The sequence below is a fragment of the Vidua chalybeata genome, chromosome 2 (genome assembly GCF_026979565.1).
Source record: "Vidua chalybeata isolate OUT-0048 chromosome 2, bVidCha1 merged haplotype, whole genome shotgun sequence".
NCBI lineage: Eukaryota > Metazoa > Chordata > Aves > Passeriformes > Viduidae > Vidua > Vidua chalybeata.
In genome coordinates, this window is record NC_071531.1 from 58,308,577 (window position 1) to 58,329,293 (window position 20,717).

Here is a 20,717-nt window from a genome sequence, read left to right on the forward strand (position 1 = left end):
TGAGGGGAAAAATAGTGGAGGACAAGGAACAACCCTAACTAACATTAATAAAACATCTGACTAAATAAAACCAAACCACAACAATAAATAGCAGTTAAAAGTGCTCAAAACATAGTCTTGAAAATTTTAGTCTCTTTTACAGTATTTGAGTCCAGATAATAAGAATGACAATGCATATATATTTATTTATAAACAGTTAGCATTATTAAACCAAGGATCTAATGATAACTGCTGTGTAAGTACCATTTCTATACATTCTGGAGGAAAACTAGTCTAAACATTAAACTTATTTATTTTTAAAACCCCACAATATCACCACTTTTTTTTTCTCACAACATGATTTTTCTTATTTTTTCTAGTTTCTAATGAAACATTTATACGACATGCAAAGTTTTCCTTTGCACATTTATAATAATTCAAATAATGAAATTTAGCATTTAATCATATAAGATTAATTTGCTTCACCACCCCAATTAAAAAAACAAACAAAAGCCCCCAACAACAAAGTCCCCAACAAACTTTAATCAGTAATGCAGCAGACTTAGGTTTTTTAGTTTTCTAAAGACAAAACATAAATTTTCCATCTTCAGAAATACAGTGTACACTAAAATACACCAAATAGTATTTATGGCGGGCTTTTCCTGTTAGTAATCTCAAAGTCTTATTAAGGTCATGGTAGATCTCCATCCATATTTTTACTATTTCACTGTTACAAATTTTCCTGGAAGCTACTTATTTTCATAGTCATTGTGTTGTTGAACCTTACAACTATTATGATCCTTTTTTTTTCCTTTTATTTCACATTGCTGTGTGTATAATATTGTAAGAAATATTGTATTTCTACCAAGAAATTAAAGGGCAGGCAGGTGTTCAGGCATCTCCAGGAAAGCAGGGCTTCATCACATCTAATGTTGACTTCTGAAGACAAATGTCATCACTTCTAACATCCTCCTGCTTCCCTTAGCTTAGCATGATGTCATCACAAATCCAAAAGCTATAAAGGAGAAAAAAATATTCTTTCTCAGTGAATACCAGTACACTGTGATATCAGTCTGTTTTGGTTGTTAGTTTTGTTTTGCTGTCATGTATTTGACATGTATTGCGGCTTTTGTCTGCTACAACCTCAGGCAGCTGGAAAGCCGAGCTAGCACTGCCTTTTGTGAGACCGCAGCCGCCATGTGTGTGGGAGCTCCAGGGCTATGGTGTTAGCCTCCCTGCTAGTGCAGAGCGCTCCAGCGTGGGTAAGCAGCTTTGTTAGCTTCACGCTGAGAGGAAGCAAAGGGATGAGAGAGGCACCCTTTGCTTGCTTGCCTGAGAACGTTTTATTCCACGTGTGGTCGCAGCGATGATTGGAGCAACCGTTCCCAGTGCGGTGCAAGGCAAAATGGTGACTGGGACAAAGAAAGCATTAGGTTAAATAGGGGGTGGGTGGATAGGGGTGGAAACCCCCCTGGCCCAATAGGGACAGACAACAGGGGAGTGACATGGATGACAAGAACCTATGGGAATATAACAGAGGTGGGTACAGTGCTCTGGGACAAATAGGAGTGCAAAGGTGGGGTGATTGATGCAGAACTTTCCATGAAGAAGCAGGGAGTGGCTAAGAGCTCCCATGGCAAACAGCTTGGAGCCAACCATTGTGAGGGAAAATAGGGGTACAGAGAACCAACTAACTAACATTTATTAAAATCCCTAACTAAACCAACCCAACCTACAACAATGTATGTTTTAGGGTTTCATAACTGTCCCTTGCTCTGCAAATGTCTCAAGGGTTGAATACTGAAAAGACATTATACCGTGTTTTAGTTAAACAATATTAAAAAATTGTCTTGCTTTGACTTTCAAAAGCAAAAGAGTCTCTGCTCATTACTCGGTAAAGAATTATGTGCAAGCAGTGCACAAGCAGGAAAGCACAGAAAAAGCTTGGTAGTTTTTGTGCTTATCTTAATTCTTTTATTGTTTTCTTCTATCTGAAGACATATCTAATTCCAATCTCTATTCCCCAGGAGTATCTAGTAGATTTTAATTTTAGTCTTCAAAACCCATGTTTTAAAGACAACTATGATGGCTAGACGATGCAAGAGATTTCTGCAAAAAGACCTTCCCCAGCCTTGTGTGAACTTCTCATTATTCTGTCCATACCTCCTGTAATAGGGAAGACACACAACTTTTAGCTGTCATTGTTCAAATTAAGCCAGACTGCCTGTTTCCTGTACAGGAGCCTTAGGTGGAGTTCTGATGAGAGGGACATGGTTGCTGAAACTTAGGTATGATCATACCCAGCAACCAAGCTGAGATTTTGTATCTTTATCCTTTCACTGGGAAGCTATTTGTTTCAAAATCCTTAGCCACCTCTCACTGAGATTTACAGAGAGTGAAAATATATAGGTCACTTACAAATTCCATGGGAGGTACACCCCCTCCCACCCTTCCCTCTAGTGTTAGAGACACATTTCTGAGGGCCTGGGGGTGTTTACACAGTGCCACCTGCTGCTTTGATCTCCTTGATCTGAGTTTGCTCTGCTCTCACCAGCACTGGTGATCTGCTCCTCTCTGCCTAATTCTGCTCATCCTCAGTTTGATCCAGAGCCCAGAGGAGTCAAATACTCCTAAGACTTCCTTTGGCTTCAGTGGATTTTGGAGTCTGCTAGATACATAATTAATTTATTTCAATGGGCTATGAATCAGGCTTTTTGTACTGCCAGATGTATAATTAATATTTCAGGATGAATTCCAGGTAGCTTGCAGGTTTGTAAGGCCCTTCCTACTGTCTCAGTTCCTGTCTTCAGTGTAGTATGGTCATAAATTAAACTCTTATATTCTTAAAAGAATAATCAAACCAATAAAATTAATAAAACCATGTTTCAAGGCTTTTAAATACTTAACATTTCCAAAAGAAAAATACCTCAAAGGACATTGCAATCTCAAGACCAATAGCTTTTTCACCCCAAAGTCTCCTAATGAGGTTGTTTTTTCATCATCTCATAAAATACATCTTTGACTGCAGTTTTATAATTTTTTTATAACTTAAGGGAGAATTTCAAATTGTTTGTGTAGAAAAAAAAACCAGAGGTGAATTTCCTGAGATTGTCTGGTAGCACTAGTTTTGCACATTGCTTCAAAAATCTTTCTTACAATGATTAAAAGTGGCCAAACGAGACAACTGGAGTATTTCATTCTTCTGCAAGGGCTTATCCTGAAATTAAATGCATTCTTTTCCTATAGCCTCACAAGTAGCTTTTTCTTCCTTTGAAGTCTTACATAGACTCCAAGACAAGCCTGCCATATTCTAGCCTGCTAATAGAGTCTTACTCTTCAAAAGAGTACAGTCCGCAGCCTAGGGCTGACACAGTTTTTACTAATGCATCCTCTCACCTTTTTAGTCCAAGGCAAATTTTCACTTTCCCCAAGTGCCGTTTTACACCAGAAAAGTGTGTCTGATCTAGCCTTATGAATTAAGTATCCACTTAAAATAAACATACTGGTAAGGCCACGAATGAACTTGGCTGTGTTCTAATTTTATTTCATGTCATCAGTATAGCTTTGGCAGCAAACTTGTATGTAAAAATCAGTGGATATTTGAGATAGTTAAGAAGTATCAAAATTGTTTTGTGAACTGACCAAAACAATGCTTTTCTTTCTCTGATCTCCTACTTGCCTGTCTTTTGGTGGGATGACCCAGACTAATTTTTTTTTTTTTTTTGGTTGATTGCTTGATTGGTTTTTTTGTTTCTTTGTTTTTATTTTTGTTTGGTTTTATTGTTTGTTTTGGTTTTGGCTTTGTTTTTTATTGGTTTTGTATTGTTTTTTGTTTTGTTTGTGGGTGCTTTTTTGGGGGGTGAGGTTTTGTTGGGTTTTATTTTTAGTTCCAGATAAATAAAAAATATTTGCAAAGCTGTGCTCTGACATTCCAGCAAGTATTGGGAAAAAAATTATATTGCATTGTATTTCCATTGATTGTTGTTCCTGATTTTCACATGATAGAAAATTGTATATAAAGAGTAACTTAGAAACCAGTTCTGATAAGCCTTAATGATGTGATCAACTTAAAAAGGAACTCTGAACAAAAACTCTGAAATTCTCTGCCAGAGCTTGCTTTCCAATAATTACTTATTTGATTTCAGTAGAAAATCATAAGCCTCATAAATTAAGTTCATTTTTTCAAAAATAGGTTATTTTTATTTAATGAGGGCAGTTCATAAACACTGAATTATTATCTTAATGAAATTCACAAACTGCTTCATGAATCACCAAGTTTTAAAAAAGATGGAAGCAAGACTGGTGGAAAAAAAATCTTTCTTGGTCATACTATGACTTATGTTGAGTGTATGAAGTACTGCATGGCTATCTTTTAAAAAGCTGGGAGGTCATCAGAAGATTGTCAGGTACTGAAGCTCTCAAATTTGGTTTTAAATATTTTGGCAGTTGCTATTAACTAGTGTTTTCTGCTGTTCTGTGCTTTAAATAGACAATGTACAAAATATTCAGAGCTGTTACTGGTGCTTGAGAATTAATCCTATCCACGACCACATTTTCTCTGAACTTTAAAGAAAAGTTGTCGACACAGTTTAGCAAAAACACTTAGTCTCTTAGATATCACTCTGCTTCTGAATAATCTTTTTAGTGTAGAGATCAAAGGAAAAGGTTTCAGCATAGATCTTGAATTGGACTCTAATCAGTGTAAGAGTTCCATAAGCTTCAGTGCAAGACCTTTTTATTTTTCTCATGTGAAGATCAATTAGATCATAAGCTTTTCAGAACAAACATCAGATTCTTTCAGTGTTTACTATACTAAACAATAAAAAGCACCACAGTTTTGGCTTCAAGAAAACAAACTATAATTGACATGTTTGTCTCAGAGTATGGAGAGATCAAAACCAGTGAACTACTTTCACTTCTCAACTATGTAAATTGCATCAAGACTAATCTAGCTATAGTTAGTCCCACAGATCAGGATGAGTGCACATGTGTTAGATGCTCTTTTAAATGTCACATTCTTGTTTTCAGTTTGCATAGGCAAAAATAGTTTGTCTTCTCTTTGATTTTAAAAAGGCAATGTATTTTTTTTCCTCCATGATAGAGCAGAGGTTTTTTTTTTTAGCATAAGTGGACAGGAAAGGTATAAGGAAAATGCTACCATGCCAGAGTTTTGCTAAATTATATATTTGGGAGGAAATATGACTACATCTTTTATCTTTTCCCCTAAAGCACAAAATTCTTATTAACCATGTATGATGAGGCAGTGTGTGGCTGGAATTCCTACTGTAAATAATATAAATTGCACATTTGGAGAAGTTATTCAAACGTTATTTGAAGCCAGTGGGGATCATTCCATTGATTTTTAAATGGTTAGAAATCGGCCTTTAGCCTTGCTTTCTGTTCATGAATCATTGAGAAGCCAATCCTGATGCCTAGTTATTTGGAAGTATTGAACAAATAGTTTGGACAAGCAGCTTCTCATCTACGGGCTGTTTCCAAAATGTTAATTTTGACTGTTTGCTGTTCAATATTCATAATGTGTGATTAGTCATCTATATCACCATGATATTACTTCTATCTAATGACAGACTCCAGCTATCTGAGCTATAGCATCTATCCATTTGCATTCTTACAATGGAGCAGCTCATTGTTGTAGTATATGAATGAATAATGAATAGTAAATTTTGAATTGTGAATAATGAATAGTAAATAATTTATGTACTCTGGTAAGATTTTTAAAACAAATATTCACTCATGCTAATGTCTTTGAAAGTTTTGGATTTGAGAACATTTTTACTAATGTTCAGCAACTACAGGAAGATTTTGAAATAGCACATAATAACTTGAATATTATTTATGATTATATTTTTAACTGAAAATTAACTTTTTTTTTTAAAGTTTTGGATTAGGTCTGGAGTATAAAAAAGGAGGGAAACTACATTATTGATAACAAAAGTGGTCAAAGGCTTTTTGACTTTTGCTTTTCTTCCACTCAGAGGCATCCTGGACTTAAGGGAGTAATAAAAATATGTTCCATATTTTCTTCTTCATATCTGAGTTAAACATGTCCTCTGGTTTAACGTTCTACTATCCAGGTTATATACATCATTAGCTTGGGAGAATCAATATGAATATTTCAACACCAAAAATAAAAATTAAATTACAATTCTTTTGAGTCAATTGCTTCATAAAATAGAAGCATCTCTCAAGGTCTTGGACTCAGTTATTCACCATCTTTATAATCATAGTTGCTCTTAATATTATTTCTTTTTTTTTTTTTTTCTTTCTTTTTTCATTTTGGTTTGGTTTGGTTTGGTTTTATTTCGGTAATTTTTGTTTGGTTGGTTTTTTTAAGGTTTTTTCCCCTGGTTTTGGTCTAGGTTTTTTTTCCTTCTTTTTGTCCTGAATCTTTGTATCTTTTAATTATATTTTTAAGTTGTCACTATTCCACTTGTTGACTTTAATTTTTCTCTGTTCAATTTTTGGGTTTTTTTCTAATTATTTCACTGCCTTTAGTCAAAATCAGTGTTTTGCACTTTATTTTATTAACATATTCTTTATTATTTTCAATAATCACTCTTTTGTACACAGCTTCCCTCTTTGCTTGCCCACCTTTATTCCTCATCACATCTTTTCCTACATATCAGCCAAGTTGTCTTGCAGAAAAGGTGGCAAGTGATTCTGATGTAAATAGAACACTTCTTGCAAACCTTGTAATGCACAGCATATTATCAGTTTCATGTTTCTAATGTTCATGGATGTCTTTCTATCCTTTTCTGCTGCAAATCTTTTACTTGTCATTCTCTCTAATTGATTTGATCCAGGGCTCATTTCCAATAAATTCTGCCTGGCACCTTCTGTCTCACAAGGCTACTTTTTTCTGAATACTTATATCACTTAACACAGACTGAGAAGCCTCCTCCACATACAACTTCCACCTCCTGATCTGTTATAATCTGACAATTAAACCAAAACAAGTTAAATTATAAGAGAATGACTGAGAACTAATCCCTAAATCAAGTCAAGGCTTGGCTTAGCGAGAAACTACTACTGTGGATTTAGAGACATTTGATGTTGAATAACATCATAATCAAATCCTGTCCATTAGACATAATTAAATCTCATTAGTAATGTAGCAATACAAAATATCTTTTAATTCTCCAGTCTGACTGCGTCATGGTCTATTACTCTCTGACCCAGTTCTTTTAGCTTATGGTAAGTCTGTCTGGGATGGAGTTAACTGCCCTCCTAGCTGCCCATACAGTGCAGTGCTTTGTGTTTGTAGTTAGAACAGAATCTCTAAGAAACCAGAGTTTTGGCTACTGCTGAGCAATGCCGGCACTGCATCAGTGCTGTCTCTCCACACCAGAACACACCCTTCCCCAAACCTTTCCAAAGGTCAATAGGCTGATGATAGGCAAGAGGTAGGATGGGAAGGACAGAGCCAGGACAACAGGTACAAACCAACCAAAGGAACAGTCCGTGCCATATGACACCAGGCTGAGTAATAAAAGCTAAGAGAAAAGAGTGTGTATGTGTGTAAGACATTAAATATTAAGGAATTTATAAGCAACTCTTATGCTGCTTGAGGCCCTTCTTAGGAAGTGACTGGATATCACCTGATGATGGAAGTAGAGAATTTTTTTCTTTGTTTCTGCATATGACCCTTATTTTCCTTTTCATGTTTTTTTTTTTTTTTCTTTATAATTTTCTTTCCTTTCTTGCCTTTGTCTTGACTCATGAGTTTTTAATCTTATTTTGTTCCCCTGTACTGCTGAGGAGGTGGAGTGTGAAAGCTGCTTTCTGGGCACTCATTAGCCAGCCAAGGTCAACTCATCACATAGATATTCCACATGACAGGAGTTTAATATTTGAACACCAAATTTACTTTGAAGATATTTGAAACTACATGGGGTTTTCATTTAACAAAGTGATACAGCAGCATACTGAAATCACAATGCAAGCATAATATAAAAATTGAAGAATAAAGTCAGAACACAATATAGATTTGATTCCCATTTCCAGTCTTTGCATGCTACCTTTCACCTTATTAGATGAGTGAGCCAGCACAGTCCTCCAAATGAGGAGTAAAAATGAGCCCAGGAAGAAGGGAGGGAGAGGTAGAGGGAAGATGTTTTAAGATTTAGTTTTTACATCTCATTGTCAGAATCTGATTTGATTTCTGATAAATTAAACTAACTTTTTAAAGTTAAGTCTGTTTTGCCCATGACAGTAATCAGTGAGTGATCTGTCTTTGTCCTTGTCTCAAAACATGAACCTTTTGTTGCATTTTCTCCCCATTGACCTGTGAGGAGGACAATGATAGAGCAGCTTTGGTGAGCACCTGGCATCCAGGGGTCATCAGGGTCAACAATCCCAGCTGAGGACTATACAACACTAAAAAAAGAAATAAAACAAAACCAAAAAGTGCCCCTTCAAAAAGAAAATATAAAAGAGGATCTTACCACCTATCTTTGGAAATTCTCAATTTTGAACACCGTCAGCATCCAAGTAAAATCAAACAGTATGTCTTTTTTTTTTAGTTAATTGTGTTTATAAACAGTAATTCCTGGTAGAGACTGAAAATGGCAACAAGTCAAAGGTTTAATCAAGATGATCTTTGATTTTTTTGTAGGAGCAGCACATTTTTCTACAAACTGTATTTAAATTTACCCATGGCTGGCAGAAGATATACTAGGAACTTTTACATAACTGCTTTTTCCCCTTCTATCTTAGACAAGCAACTGCTTTGAGAACAGAGGAGAAATTTCATCTGATTTTTGTACTGAGATGCAAATCCTTTGTATATTTGTCATCCTAGGTAGAGTTCTGAGCTGCAGTGTTCAGTATGGCTATAGGAGAAACATCACCTACAAGAAAAGATAGAAAGTAGTCAAACAAAACTTGAGGAAATATACTGAGAGGAATTTACAAATACACATAAAAGTTGTTGCAGGGAAGAAGAGGATAAACTATTTTCCAGGTCATATTCTTTCAGATTACAACCAAAAGCAAAGGGCTTGAAGTGTAGCAAGACCAACATATTTCTATTGATAAGGATGGCAAAGCAACAAGGGACAACGAGATCCTTGGGAAAACTGTAAAGTTCTCACATGAACAGACATAATAGGATAATTTTTGAAGCAGAATACTTACATATCTGTCAGGAATGTTACAGGCATATTTAGTCTTCATAAGGCTAGAAGTAGACTAAGATAGCACCTGACAACTCTTTTAGAAGAGTTTTCTACGTCTCTCTAACAGACAGCTTAGTTTCTGGAATAACTGTTGAAACTGTTTCCTTTCTGTAGCAGGAAGGGTCTTTGCTGCCTTGGTTTAGCAAAAATTCTGCTGGCAGATCCCTATGTACATTAGATTTTACCTAGAGAAGCATTTGCTATGCCAATATAGATATGCTGAATGGATACATTTCCTTTTTAACTACACTAATCATCTGAGGATTTATAGACAACAAAGGGAAATAGACACACAGAGTGTATGATTCATCTGACCTACTTTAGATATCTATTTAAGGAAGTAAATTCTGTCCTTAAAGCACCAATTAATCTCCAAAAGAGTGACTAGGATTTCTATCTCAAATGAAAATGCCTTAAATGAGATTCCCATCCATTTTTGCTAAACTTATGATGGCAAGGGTGATATGAGTACTATATAAAGAAGAATAAATTATAAAGTTATACATAGGACATTTGTCCCATGGGACTCCTGATGGACAAAGTAACTATCATCACAGATGAGCAATTTATTTGCGGTCTGTAGTGCATTTTGAGATGGCCTGACTCACAGCAACAACATTCTGCAACTTCAGTATATTTCATAGAAAGTTTTAACATTTTGCTAACTTGTTTTAGCTTTTCTCCTCATATACACAAACTTTCACAAATAAAAATGACACATCTCTGGCTGCATCCAGGTACACTATAAATGTTGGGAAGCAGTTTCACTGTACAACCATTGCAACCTCATGATTGCAACAGAGAACCTTATGAATTGAAAGAAGTAAAAATGAAAAAAGTTCAAATATCTTAGAATTGAATTGCTAACTGCATAACCCTCATTGAATTTTGAGGAAGTTTTACTGATTTGTATTTATAGCAGACTAGATCTACAACTGCCAAAATTCATGTCCCTCTTCTCTACATTAAATAACATGTACTTATAAGGAAGACAAGATTGTATTTTTTTCCTTCTTACAAATAAACCAAATAATGATTGTTAGAAAGGAAAATAGTATGTCTCAAATCAACTTCCCAATCATTTCATTTCTTTGTTACAGATGCCACAGTTCTAGAGAAATGAAATGCTAAATATTATTTTATTTCTTCCCTGCAACATAAATAAATTTATAGAAGCTACTTGCCTAGAGCAATTAACAATTAGAGTTTTACAAAACTGTTTCAGGCAAAGTAGAGGCTTCATGGTTCACTTTCTGAGACCAGATTCCAAATCCAGTTGTATTCAAGCAAAATAAATTGCAGAGAACTTGTAGAATTTCATTTTAAAAGAAAATTGACAAAACACAAATGATTTCTAGTTGTTAGAGAGTGATGATGCTTATTTTGTATTTAGTACATGCTGTATTATTAAATATTAGTTAAAATATAGCAGTCATCTTTTCTTTGAAAAGGTACCTCTTCTGGTTCTCTAGGATTTAGCAGAATTGGATTCTTAATCTCCTGTGAAACTGTAATGGTACCTTGTCTTGCCCATACAAAATTAATAGAATGGCATCGGCAAATATACTAATTGGAAAGTTAGAGAATATGCAAAAAAAAAAAAAAAAAAAAGACTACGAGCATTAAAAAAATTGCAAATTCTACGCCATCAGCAGAGAAAAGATTAGGAGACCATTTCTGATGCATTAATCATATTTAGAGTGATGCAGAGGTCAATGGAATCAACAAACTTCAGCATGTGCATAAAATTATGCTTCAAGGCTACTTCAGAAGAGAGAGTAAAAAAGATAATTAGTTTAATGTAAAGACAAAGACATTAGTTTAACATTACACAAAAACGTCCTGTGTTTCTTCAACCAAAGGATTTTGATGTCAGGATCATGTTCAGCATCCACCACTAGTTTCCTACACCATTTCCATTTCCTCAGACTAAGTGTAGTGCAAATTGACCTGAAGTAGATACTGAATGCTGTCATTTTCTACAGAAAAGAGCATTGCTTATGACTGTATATATTTTTTTTCTCTTATATAAATTTGTGTTTGGATTTAGCTGATAATTAATTTTCTGACATATACCTCATAACAATCAGGTGCTCCTTTTCTGCAGTTACATCTGTAAACATAACAGTTGCCATTTTCATAAATTGCAGGTACTGAAATTATTCATTATGGGCCAAATCAAATCCTGAAGCTGTTGCCATTTCAGCACCTTCTTCAACAAAAACATAGAATGATTGAGGGAATGGTAGTTTGACCTGTTGAAGACTGAATAGAAACTGGTAGGAGTTTTTATTGCCCAATATGACATGATTTTGCTCTATGCATTTTTCATAAAGTTTTAGATAATTTCTGTGCCAGTAACTCAAAAGTATTACTTATTTGATTAAAGCTAGTCCACTAGAGGCAAGTTAAACATTAATGTTCGAGAGGAATCTGATGAGGTCTGTTGAGGCTCCACTAGGCATAGAGAACTTCTGTAGGCATAGAAACAGGAGGATGATGAGTAGGGAAAATGTGGGACTGTTGTTGAGTGGACCAGGGGCCCTGGTGACAGTGTGGACAAGGCTGAGGTACTGACAGCCTTCTTTGCCCCAAACTTCACCAATAAGACTGATCTTTGGAAAGCCAAGACCCCAAAAACAAGGTAAATCTGGAACAAGATAGTTTTAGAGACTGATCCAAATTAAATTTAATGATCTAACCCAGCTGACCAAAACCTGACTTTTATTTTACATCATAAAATAGTAGAGACACAAATAGTAGAGACACACCTAACACAAATAGTAGAGACATTTCAATACACTGTACCAGAAACCAACTTTAATAGTCAGTGAGACTAATGAATTAGATTGTTTCTAGGCAGATATCATCTTGTGATTGACATGATAAAGGTCCTAGGTTTTTAACAGAGCAACTTCCTCACAAGAAATATGAAAGCTGTAATTAATTAGCTTATTACTATCTTCATGTCAAAACATTGAAGCAAAACGTATGTCTTCACTAAAACCTTTCAAGACTTGAGGACAGCACAGATTTTTAAATTCAACTTAACACTATATTCTAAAAAAAAGTGGCAGTCATGAAATCTCTGTCTATTTAGAGCACACTTTTAAACAGAATTTAATTCCAAATTAAAAATCAACATCCACTTTGTGCCTTCAATTTCTGAGAAAAGAAGCATTTCCATGGTGTCATAAAATGCAAACAGCAGAGTTAAGTTTCACTTTAAATTTTAATAGGTGGCTATTTATAGACGGAATTGATTATTAACATATAAATATTTTACAAATAATTGTTACAAATCTCAATTTTTTTTCCAAATCACGCATTAAAACACAGTTATTCAGTATTCTGGGAATACTGACTGTACAGTAGTTACAAACCATCTCAGATTGATCTTGAGTCAGATAAGCTACAGCAGTGGAGCCTTCTCCCTGCTTAACATTGCCTCAGTTATTTGTGTCTTTATTTGTGTCCCTATGAGGAGAGGACATCCTTAACAATGTGGGCATAACTCATCAGTGCCCCTGGTAGCTCTTGATCTTCCTGTGGTACATTTTTTTTTCTTCTCTTTAACAGTAGGCTCAGATGGGAGGCTTCTAATTGATGAGAAATTGAGCTGATGGTTGCTTCAGTGAATAGTATGTTAAAGGTAATTTGAAGTGACACATACCCATTTATCAGAGTTTATAATAATCTTCATAATGGCACCAAGCAGTGTGGAGCAGTTGGTACACTGGAGCGAAGAGATGCTGTCCAGAGGGACCTGGACAGGCTTGACAGGTGGGCTGATGGATCTTCACGAAGTTCAACAAGGCCAGATGCAGGGTCCTGCACATGTGTAGGGGCAATCCCAGTTCCAAGTACAGGCTGGACAGAGAATGGATTGAGAAAAGCCCTGAGGAGAAAGACTTGCAGATGTTGGCTGATGTGTAACCCAATATGAGCCAGCAATGTGCACTCACAGCCCAGAAAGCCAGCTGTGTCCTGGGCTGCATCAAAAACAGCATGGCCAGCAGGCCAAGGATGTGATCCTCCCCCTCTACTCCACTCATGTAAGACCCCACCAGAAGTGCTGCATCCAGGTCTGGGGACTCAGATTGGAGAAGGACACGAATGTGAAGAGGTGAATCCAGAGGAGGGCCATAAAGATAAACAGAGTGCTGGAGCACCTCTCCTGTGAAAACAGATGGAAAGAGCTGGGGGTGTTTATCCTGAAAAAGAGCAGGCTCCAGGGAACTCTTCTAAAAGCCTTCCAGTACCTAAAGGGGACTACAAGAGAGCTGAGAGGGACTTTTTACAAGGCTCACAGTGATGGGACAAGGGGCAATGGCTTCAAACTGAAAGAAAGTAGATTTAGATTAGAAATAAGGAAGAAATTCTTTACTGTGAGGGTGGTGAGGCACCGGAACAGGTTTCCTACTCAAGGAAACCTGGAATGGAAGTGTTCAGGGCTAGATGAGATGGGAACTCTGAGAAACCTGGTCTAATGGAAAGTGCTGGAACTAGGTGATCTATAAGATCTTTTCAAACCCAGTCCATTCTACAATACGGTGAACAGTCTGGACCTAGGAAACTAATCACCCCACTTGACTTCTTGCAGGACAGAGTAATCTTCCTGACCCACATGAAATTTAAAAAATGTCAACACTCATTCTAGACCTCTTCTGCCGGATCGGTCCATGTCTCACAAACAGGATGGGATCCTGACTGGTTGCAGACTTAGGATTTATTATCTGTCTGTATCATATGAGCAAGAAGCAAGAGACACAGGAAAATAACAACATCCATGCAACTCCAGATCAGAGACAAGACAGCAGCCCATACAAAGCCTTTTTCTACATATTCTTTGAACCAATAGCATAAAAGAAAAGTTGTAAAGTCATTATACTCTAACCAATTAGAAAAGGACCCACGTAGGTTTAACATTAACAAAACTACTTCTATGAACCTCAAATAATACACAATAATTCATTATTTAAGATGGAAACTTTTTCTATCTTTGCAAAGCATATATCTAAGACTTTTCACATCTTGAGCTATCAATCAATTCTTGTTCTTTCTTGTTCCTTATGATAAATATAAATGTATTCACTTGGTTCTTAACTTCCTAGCTTCCCATGAGAAGGTTTAGAAATTTCCCAGCCTTTCTCAGCTTTAGAAAGTGTCTTTTACCTTTTTATGTTCCTACAAACTAGTTCTAGCAATTCTTAATTACTTTTATTTTGAAAATCGTACAACAACCAGAAAATCCCTTTAGTTTCTCGCCTTGCTATTTTACACACTCTCTCTCAGTTTTCCTTATTTCTCAAAGTTTATTCACCCCTGCACTTAGACATGGTGCTATTGCTATACCTTGCCGTTGCTAAATTATATCATACTGAAGTTAATGAATATGTGTTTAATTTTGTCTTTTGCTTCCACCTTTCAGTAATTGCCAAACTAGTAATTGAAAACTTTGTAGTGAGTTTCTTTCAGGTGTGATCTGTACTATTATTTCAAAAATTCCTTGATCTTTGGACATTTCAGCAAATGGTCATGGCTCACATGTCATGTTGTGCATTTGTAACAATTCTACAAGTACCTTTCTTATCATTTTAGTATTGACAACACAAAGTATATTTTCATTAGGATCACTGTAGATAAGCACATACATAGATTAAAACCAAACCAATTCTTCTTTATTTTGATTATTATCATCACTAATAAGCAATGCCCTAAATAGTGAGTTTGCTTTCTTAGATTTATATGTATTCATGATGTAAGCCTTCTTCCTGAGAATAGCCCATTGCTGTAATACTGGCTAAGTGGTGAATGGATATAGATATTCTAGTTTCATTCTTAGGAAAACTGGAAAGAAGAACTCAAAATAACGGAGATGGGTTTCGTTGGTGTCGTGGTTTGACATGGAAGTGAATTTTTTCCAGGAAGTTGGGTCAAACTAATCAGTGGTCAGGTTTGGATATTGGCACTTGGAGTGACCACTGAAAGTATGGACACGCCTCTGAGAACACAGGGGGTTAAAAGCAAGAACTCCCAGGAGAACTCTCTCTTTTGGTTCCGGTCGTCAGAGAGTGCAGACTCCCCCCCTGCCCAGCCTTAGGCTGGGTGGGGGAGGGGAAGCCACGCGGCCTTGCCCAGGTAGGCCGAGGGGGCTGAGGGTCTGGAACCCAGCCAGCTCCTGTGGACGGAAGGGTGGAGAGAAGTGGAGATGCCTTTGCCCCCCCCCATGTGGGAAAGAGACGGAGAGCCTGGCGGCACCTGGAAATCTGCCGGCAGAGGAGAAGGAGAAGGGGGGGGGGAAATGCCCAGCGTAGGAGGCAGAACGCCGGACTGAGATATCGGCCGTCCAGGGAGTCTGAACTTTTAACCCTTTCGAGAGAATGAGGGCTTTTTAAAAGTATTACTCCTCCTTGATTTGTAGTGGAAGAGAGATAGTCCGGGACCTGAGATGTTAGAAGAAGAAATATTTAGGTGAGAGGAGATGAAGAAGTAGCTTTTAGCTGGACTTTTCTTGTTAGCCATGGACTGAACCAAAATCTCCTGCAATAGAGACTGCATTTTAGGGGGATGCAGTGGTGACCCAGGGAGACCTGTTTCAGCTTCGAACAGCACAAGAATGGCGAGAAACGAAGAGAGTTGAAGAGGGAATGGTGATACCCTCTGTCTTCAGGAAGAAGATGAGTCCTGTTTTTGGACCCCTCGGCCCCAGGGGAAAATGGGGGGGACTGTAGTCCCAGGATGAGAAACTGAACTGTTATATCTTTGGGTCCGTGGCAAAGCATCCTTAAAGGAGCCCTACGAGCAGTCTGTCCATGCACGGTAGTGAGAGCACTGTGACATGGAAAGGAGAGTGTCACACTGGCAGATTTTTCTTCCGGGCGGTTGCCATGTGTGACAAGGAAACACAGGGGGGCAGCTGTGTTTCCTGGGGGGCCTGTGGTGCAAGAGAGACTTCTCTCTCCCTTGATAGTTTAAGCATAGATTACCTGAAGGGTGGTAATTTGATCAAGAATCCCGGGTGATGTTTCATAGCTGAGTGTATTTGGAATTGGGAAGAGGAGGGGTGGTTTTAAAAGGTCTTCATCCTGGATTTAGTTTATGTGTTTTCTGTATTAGTAGTAGTTTAATAAAGTTTTTTTTTCCTTTGTTATTAAGCTTGGGCCTGCTCTGCTCTGTCCCTGATAACATCTCACAGCATTTATTTAAGGAAAGTACATTTTCATGGGGGTGCTGGCATTGAGCCAGTGTCAAACCATGACAGTTGGTAAGGTTCTGAGAATTTCTTAAAAGATAAAAAGACATAGCTCTAAAAGGCTGAGATAGAACTTGTCTCCTTTTTTATGCATAAGTGTAAAAGAAATGAGAGGAGTAGCCCAGGGTAAGAAATTGCCTAGAAAGAAGGAATATTGTGTACTTCCATACATATGGAAGAAATAAATATTTATTTGGAGCTCATTCCTTGAATTTAGGTAAGAAGATAAAAGAAAAAAATCACTGAATGTCTATTTCTATGTATTGTCGTTATGAGCCACAGCAAGTACCTTACAAGATGGGTTTTATATAGACCAGTAACTCAATATTCTTTGCATAGCTTGTAAATCTTTGTTACCTATGCAAATGTATAGACTTCATAGGTTCTTATACAAAATTTAATTGTGTAAACTTCAAAAGATTTAAAATTCTTCAAAATTCTTCAAAAAATCTTCAAAAGATTAAACAATTAATATATAACCTTTGCATGTGGTCAGAAAAGTAAAAATAACACTAAAAAACTCCCAAAAGAGACCACAATTTCCCTTCTATTGCTTTATTATCTATGTGGATGTGTCCTGGAGAAAAATGTAAAGTTAATTTATGAAACCACAAAATTTGTCTCTGAAATCTTCAGCTCATAAACCTTACCTGGAAACTTGAGACATAAATGTAGAAAAAGCTATTCTGCAGGGACAGGGAAGCACCCTGGGGTCTGTATGAGTGTTGCCAGCTCAAAAAATCAACATGTTTGAGCCAATAGATACTGAACTAATGCATGAACAGCTATTGCTTCTACAGGAAAAGCTCAGCACAGTCACTTGTGTTCTTCCTATAAACTTTACACTTTCTGGAAAACAGGACGGTTTGGAGCATCTCAAGAAAAAAAGTTAATTGATCACAGGACATCTACCTTCTCCATGGAGATGGAAAGCCTTGGCTCCCAATGCATGTTTTGAAATCAAAAACTAACCCCTGTTGGAATTGTCTCTGTTCTTATTTATTAAAGGACTTAATTAAAGACATCTAATTTCAGCAGAGAAGTTGAAAACCAAATAAATTAAGATGTCTCTAGACTAAATAAAATGCAGGGAGTAAATTTTGGAGTTTGAAGGAGCCTAATGATATAGCCAGCTCAATAGCAGTTTCATTTCCAGCTATCATAATATTTAGAGTTCCTAGTTTGTGGCCTTCACTTTTTTAAGTTTTTGGCTATACAGTTGTATAGCCAAATGAGGCTTTCTCCACAACTGGGAGATTTGCTGTGAGATAGCATGGCATATTTGAATTTCTGAGAGAACACTTTTTTTTTTAACCTTTTTTATTGTTTATAACTTATGATGAAGGTTATATTGGTGCTTCCTTTCCAATATGAATAACAAAAATTGTAAACATCTTTCATGACTTACCAACTATAAGAGCTCATGCATGAATGCCAACAAAAATGCAATCATCTTTTGTGTGCTTATGACTCACAAAATTTCTTCTTCATTACTATTTTAGACTAAAATATTGGTCAGCCTGCCTAACCTCCCTTTGTGAATATCTATCATTCCATTTCATACCTAAAAGAGAGTACTTAGTTTTCCTCGCAAAAACTACCTTCTGCTCTCTCTCCTGAATTTGTGGAACTTCTAGTCTTTCACTCAAACCCAAAATCTCAAAACCTGTCCTTGAAACCCACAACTTGAATGTGCCTCTTCTCAGTGTGATTTCACTGCTCTCTGGATTTTGCAGGTTACAATCCTCTTTTTCCATAGTGATGTCTGCCTTCCTTATCCAACCAAGATACCTAAGTAGCTTTTTATACCACATTTTTGTTTGTCTTGGCAATTGATTCCTATTTACATATCTAGAATTAATCTTCTTCCCAGTGATATTATTTTGGCAGCGTCACCTGTTTTTGCATACCTGTACTGCTTCTTGCTTTGTTTTTTTTTGCATCAGGCATGAAATATTTATTGTTTCTTTCAAAGTTCTGCTCCATTTAGCCTCACTTGATCATCATTTCTCATTTAAAAAGTCACATCCTCACGCCATTATGTCAGCCTTCCTTCCTTCTTAGTTCAGTTTTCAAACACTGCCTTTCTGAATACTTTGGAGTGTATTGGGTTTTCATGGCAAGGTTTTGGTAGTGGAGGAGCTACAGGGGTGGCTTTTGTGAGAGGCTCCCAGAAGATATTGCTATGTTGGTGTCCTGCTTCCAGCCAGAATAGGGTAAATTTTTGCAGTAGCCAGAAGGCTAATTTTCTCAAGTCTATTTTGCCTGTGATAGTCATGGTGGGTGATCTCTCCCTGCTCTTATCTTTATCCATGAATCTTTTGTTATATTTTGTGTTGACCATCCAGCTGAAGACGTGAGTGATAGAGCAGCTTTGGTGGGCATCAAACATTCAGCCAGGGTCAACCCACAATAGAGAGGAACTTCATGTAAATGTGATCAAGACTATTTCATTAAGCGCCTTCGATCCTCTTCTTCTGTGGGACCCCCATTTAGAAATCTGCTAATGAAGATAACTAAATGATGCCCTTTCATTGTACTTCTCTATCTCATTGCATGGTTTGTTTTGGTTTTTTTCCCCCTTTGTATTTTATTTTGGAATTTGAGTGTCTGTGGATTAGGAAATGGAAGGTTTTTTCCCATCCCATGTTTCTAAAACACCTATAACATCAGAGTCCAAACACTCCCAGGCAAGATCTGAACTATCACATAACTCATACCATATATCCAAAGGAAAACAGGAGTACAAACACAAATTTCTGTCTCAACTGTTTAGGGCCTAGGAGACAGAGACATTGCAGTTTTCTCTAGAAATCTAGTCAAAATCTCAGAAACCCTGCTGCTACGTATGGGCAGATCTGGTATTCTGGATGAATAAAGGATTTAAATGTATATTTTATAGTTAAAGTCACATGGGGACCACAAAATAGCAAATTTGTGCTTGAGATACCTGCAGTATTCCAGACCAGAATGGGAAGTTGGCATTATTTTTTCTAATTTGGAAACTAGATACTTTGTGTTATGGGGACTCAAACTTCACAAAAGTATTAAACTATTAAGTAATTAGATTGAGAGTAACAGTACCCTTCATACATATTAAAGAGAGGATTGTTGGCTGTTAAAAATATCAGTTTCTAGAAGAAACCTCTTGAATACTCTGTTTCCAGAGTCTCTGCAATCTTACATGACCAGTAGTAAAAATGAAACAAGAGTGTTTTGCTTCGACAGCTGTAGGGAAACATACAAAGTACATGTGAAGGGATATTTTCTCTGACAGCTTTTTTATCCAGAATCCTAACTGCATTAAGTATTTTAAGAAACTAGTTTTATCTTCATATAGACCAACGTGCAACTTTTCTGTGCCATTCTTAAATTCTGATGTCACCCTTTTGTCTTGCCTGCCTGTAATCCCTGTGTCCTAACTAATCTAAAAGTAATTCCCATGTGGCAGCTTCTAAGATAAGGATCTATGCCTTAATTTATGCATCTTCTGAATAAATCTGTCCTCAATTATCTTGACTGTTCTTATGTGAGCTCTTTGACTTTGTGCATGCTATTAAAGCATACTTATACTCCAATGAGCAATCTGTAAAAAAATGTATAATTGGATTATCTGTGTGTTTTCTTTCATTAACTCTGTCTTAAGTGTACACTGTTGACAAGTTTTTTTAAAAAACTGAAAACCTATTCTAACAGTCAACCTTGCAAATTTGTCCTTAGATCTGCAAGTCAAATTCTGACACTATTTAAATTCTACAAGTGGAGCTTTGTTAATAATGCCTTGATTAGCTGTGAGCACAAAAAAAAAAAAAAAAAAAAAAAAAAAAAAAAAAAAGCCAGCAACCACCACCCTAGTTCATATTCTCACAGGTTTATAGGTACTGGAGTATGGTGCTAAGAAGAATGAAACAGTAAATATACAAGCAGTACAACAATCACATCTCTACATAGATAAGTAAGTGTAAATCATACTAACTACATGGAGAAATGAAACATTTAAATGTAAAAGAGTTGTCATTTTAAACATACTCAGTATTTCAGTGAAAATATTTAGATGTTTGTTCACGTTCACTATGAAATTAACAAATTTTATGTGACTGCTTTGTAACACTACCTTGTCTAAGTAGTAAACTACCCTGTGATGTTACATAAAACACTAACTTTTTCAGTCACTTTTTGGAAAAAAGATAAGTGCATGGGCAAAGACTTAATAGCAATCATTTTTCTTTATCATATATATTATAAAAATTATATACATAATATCACAAATGAAGGAGACAAAAGAA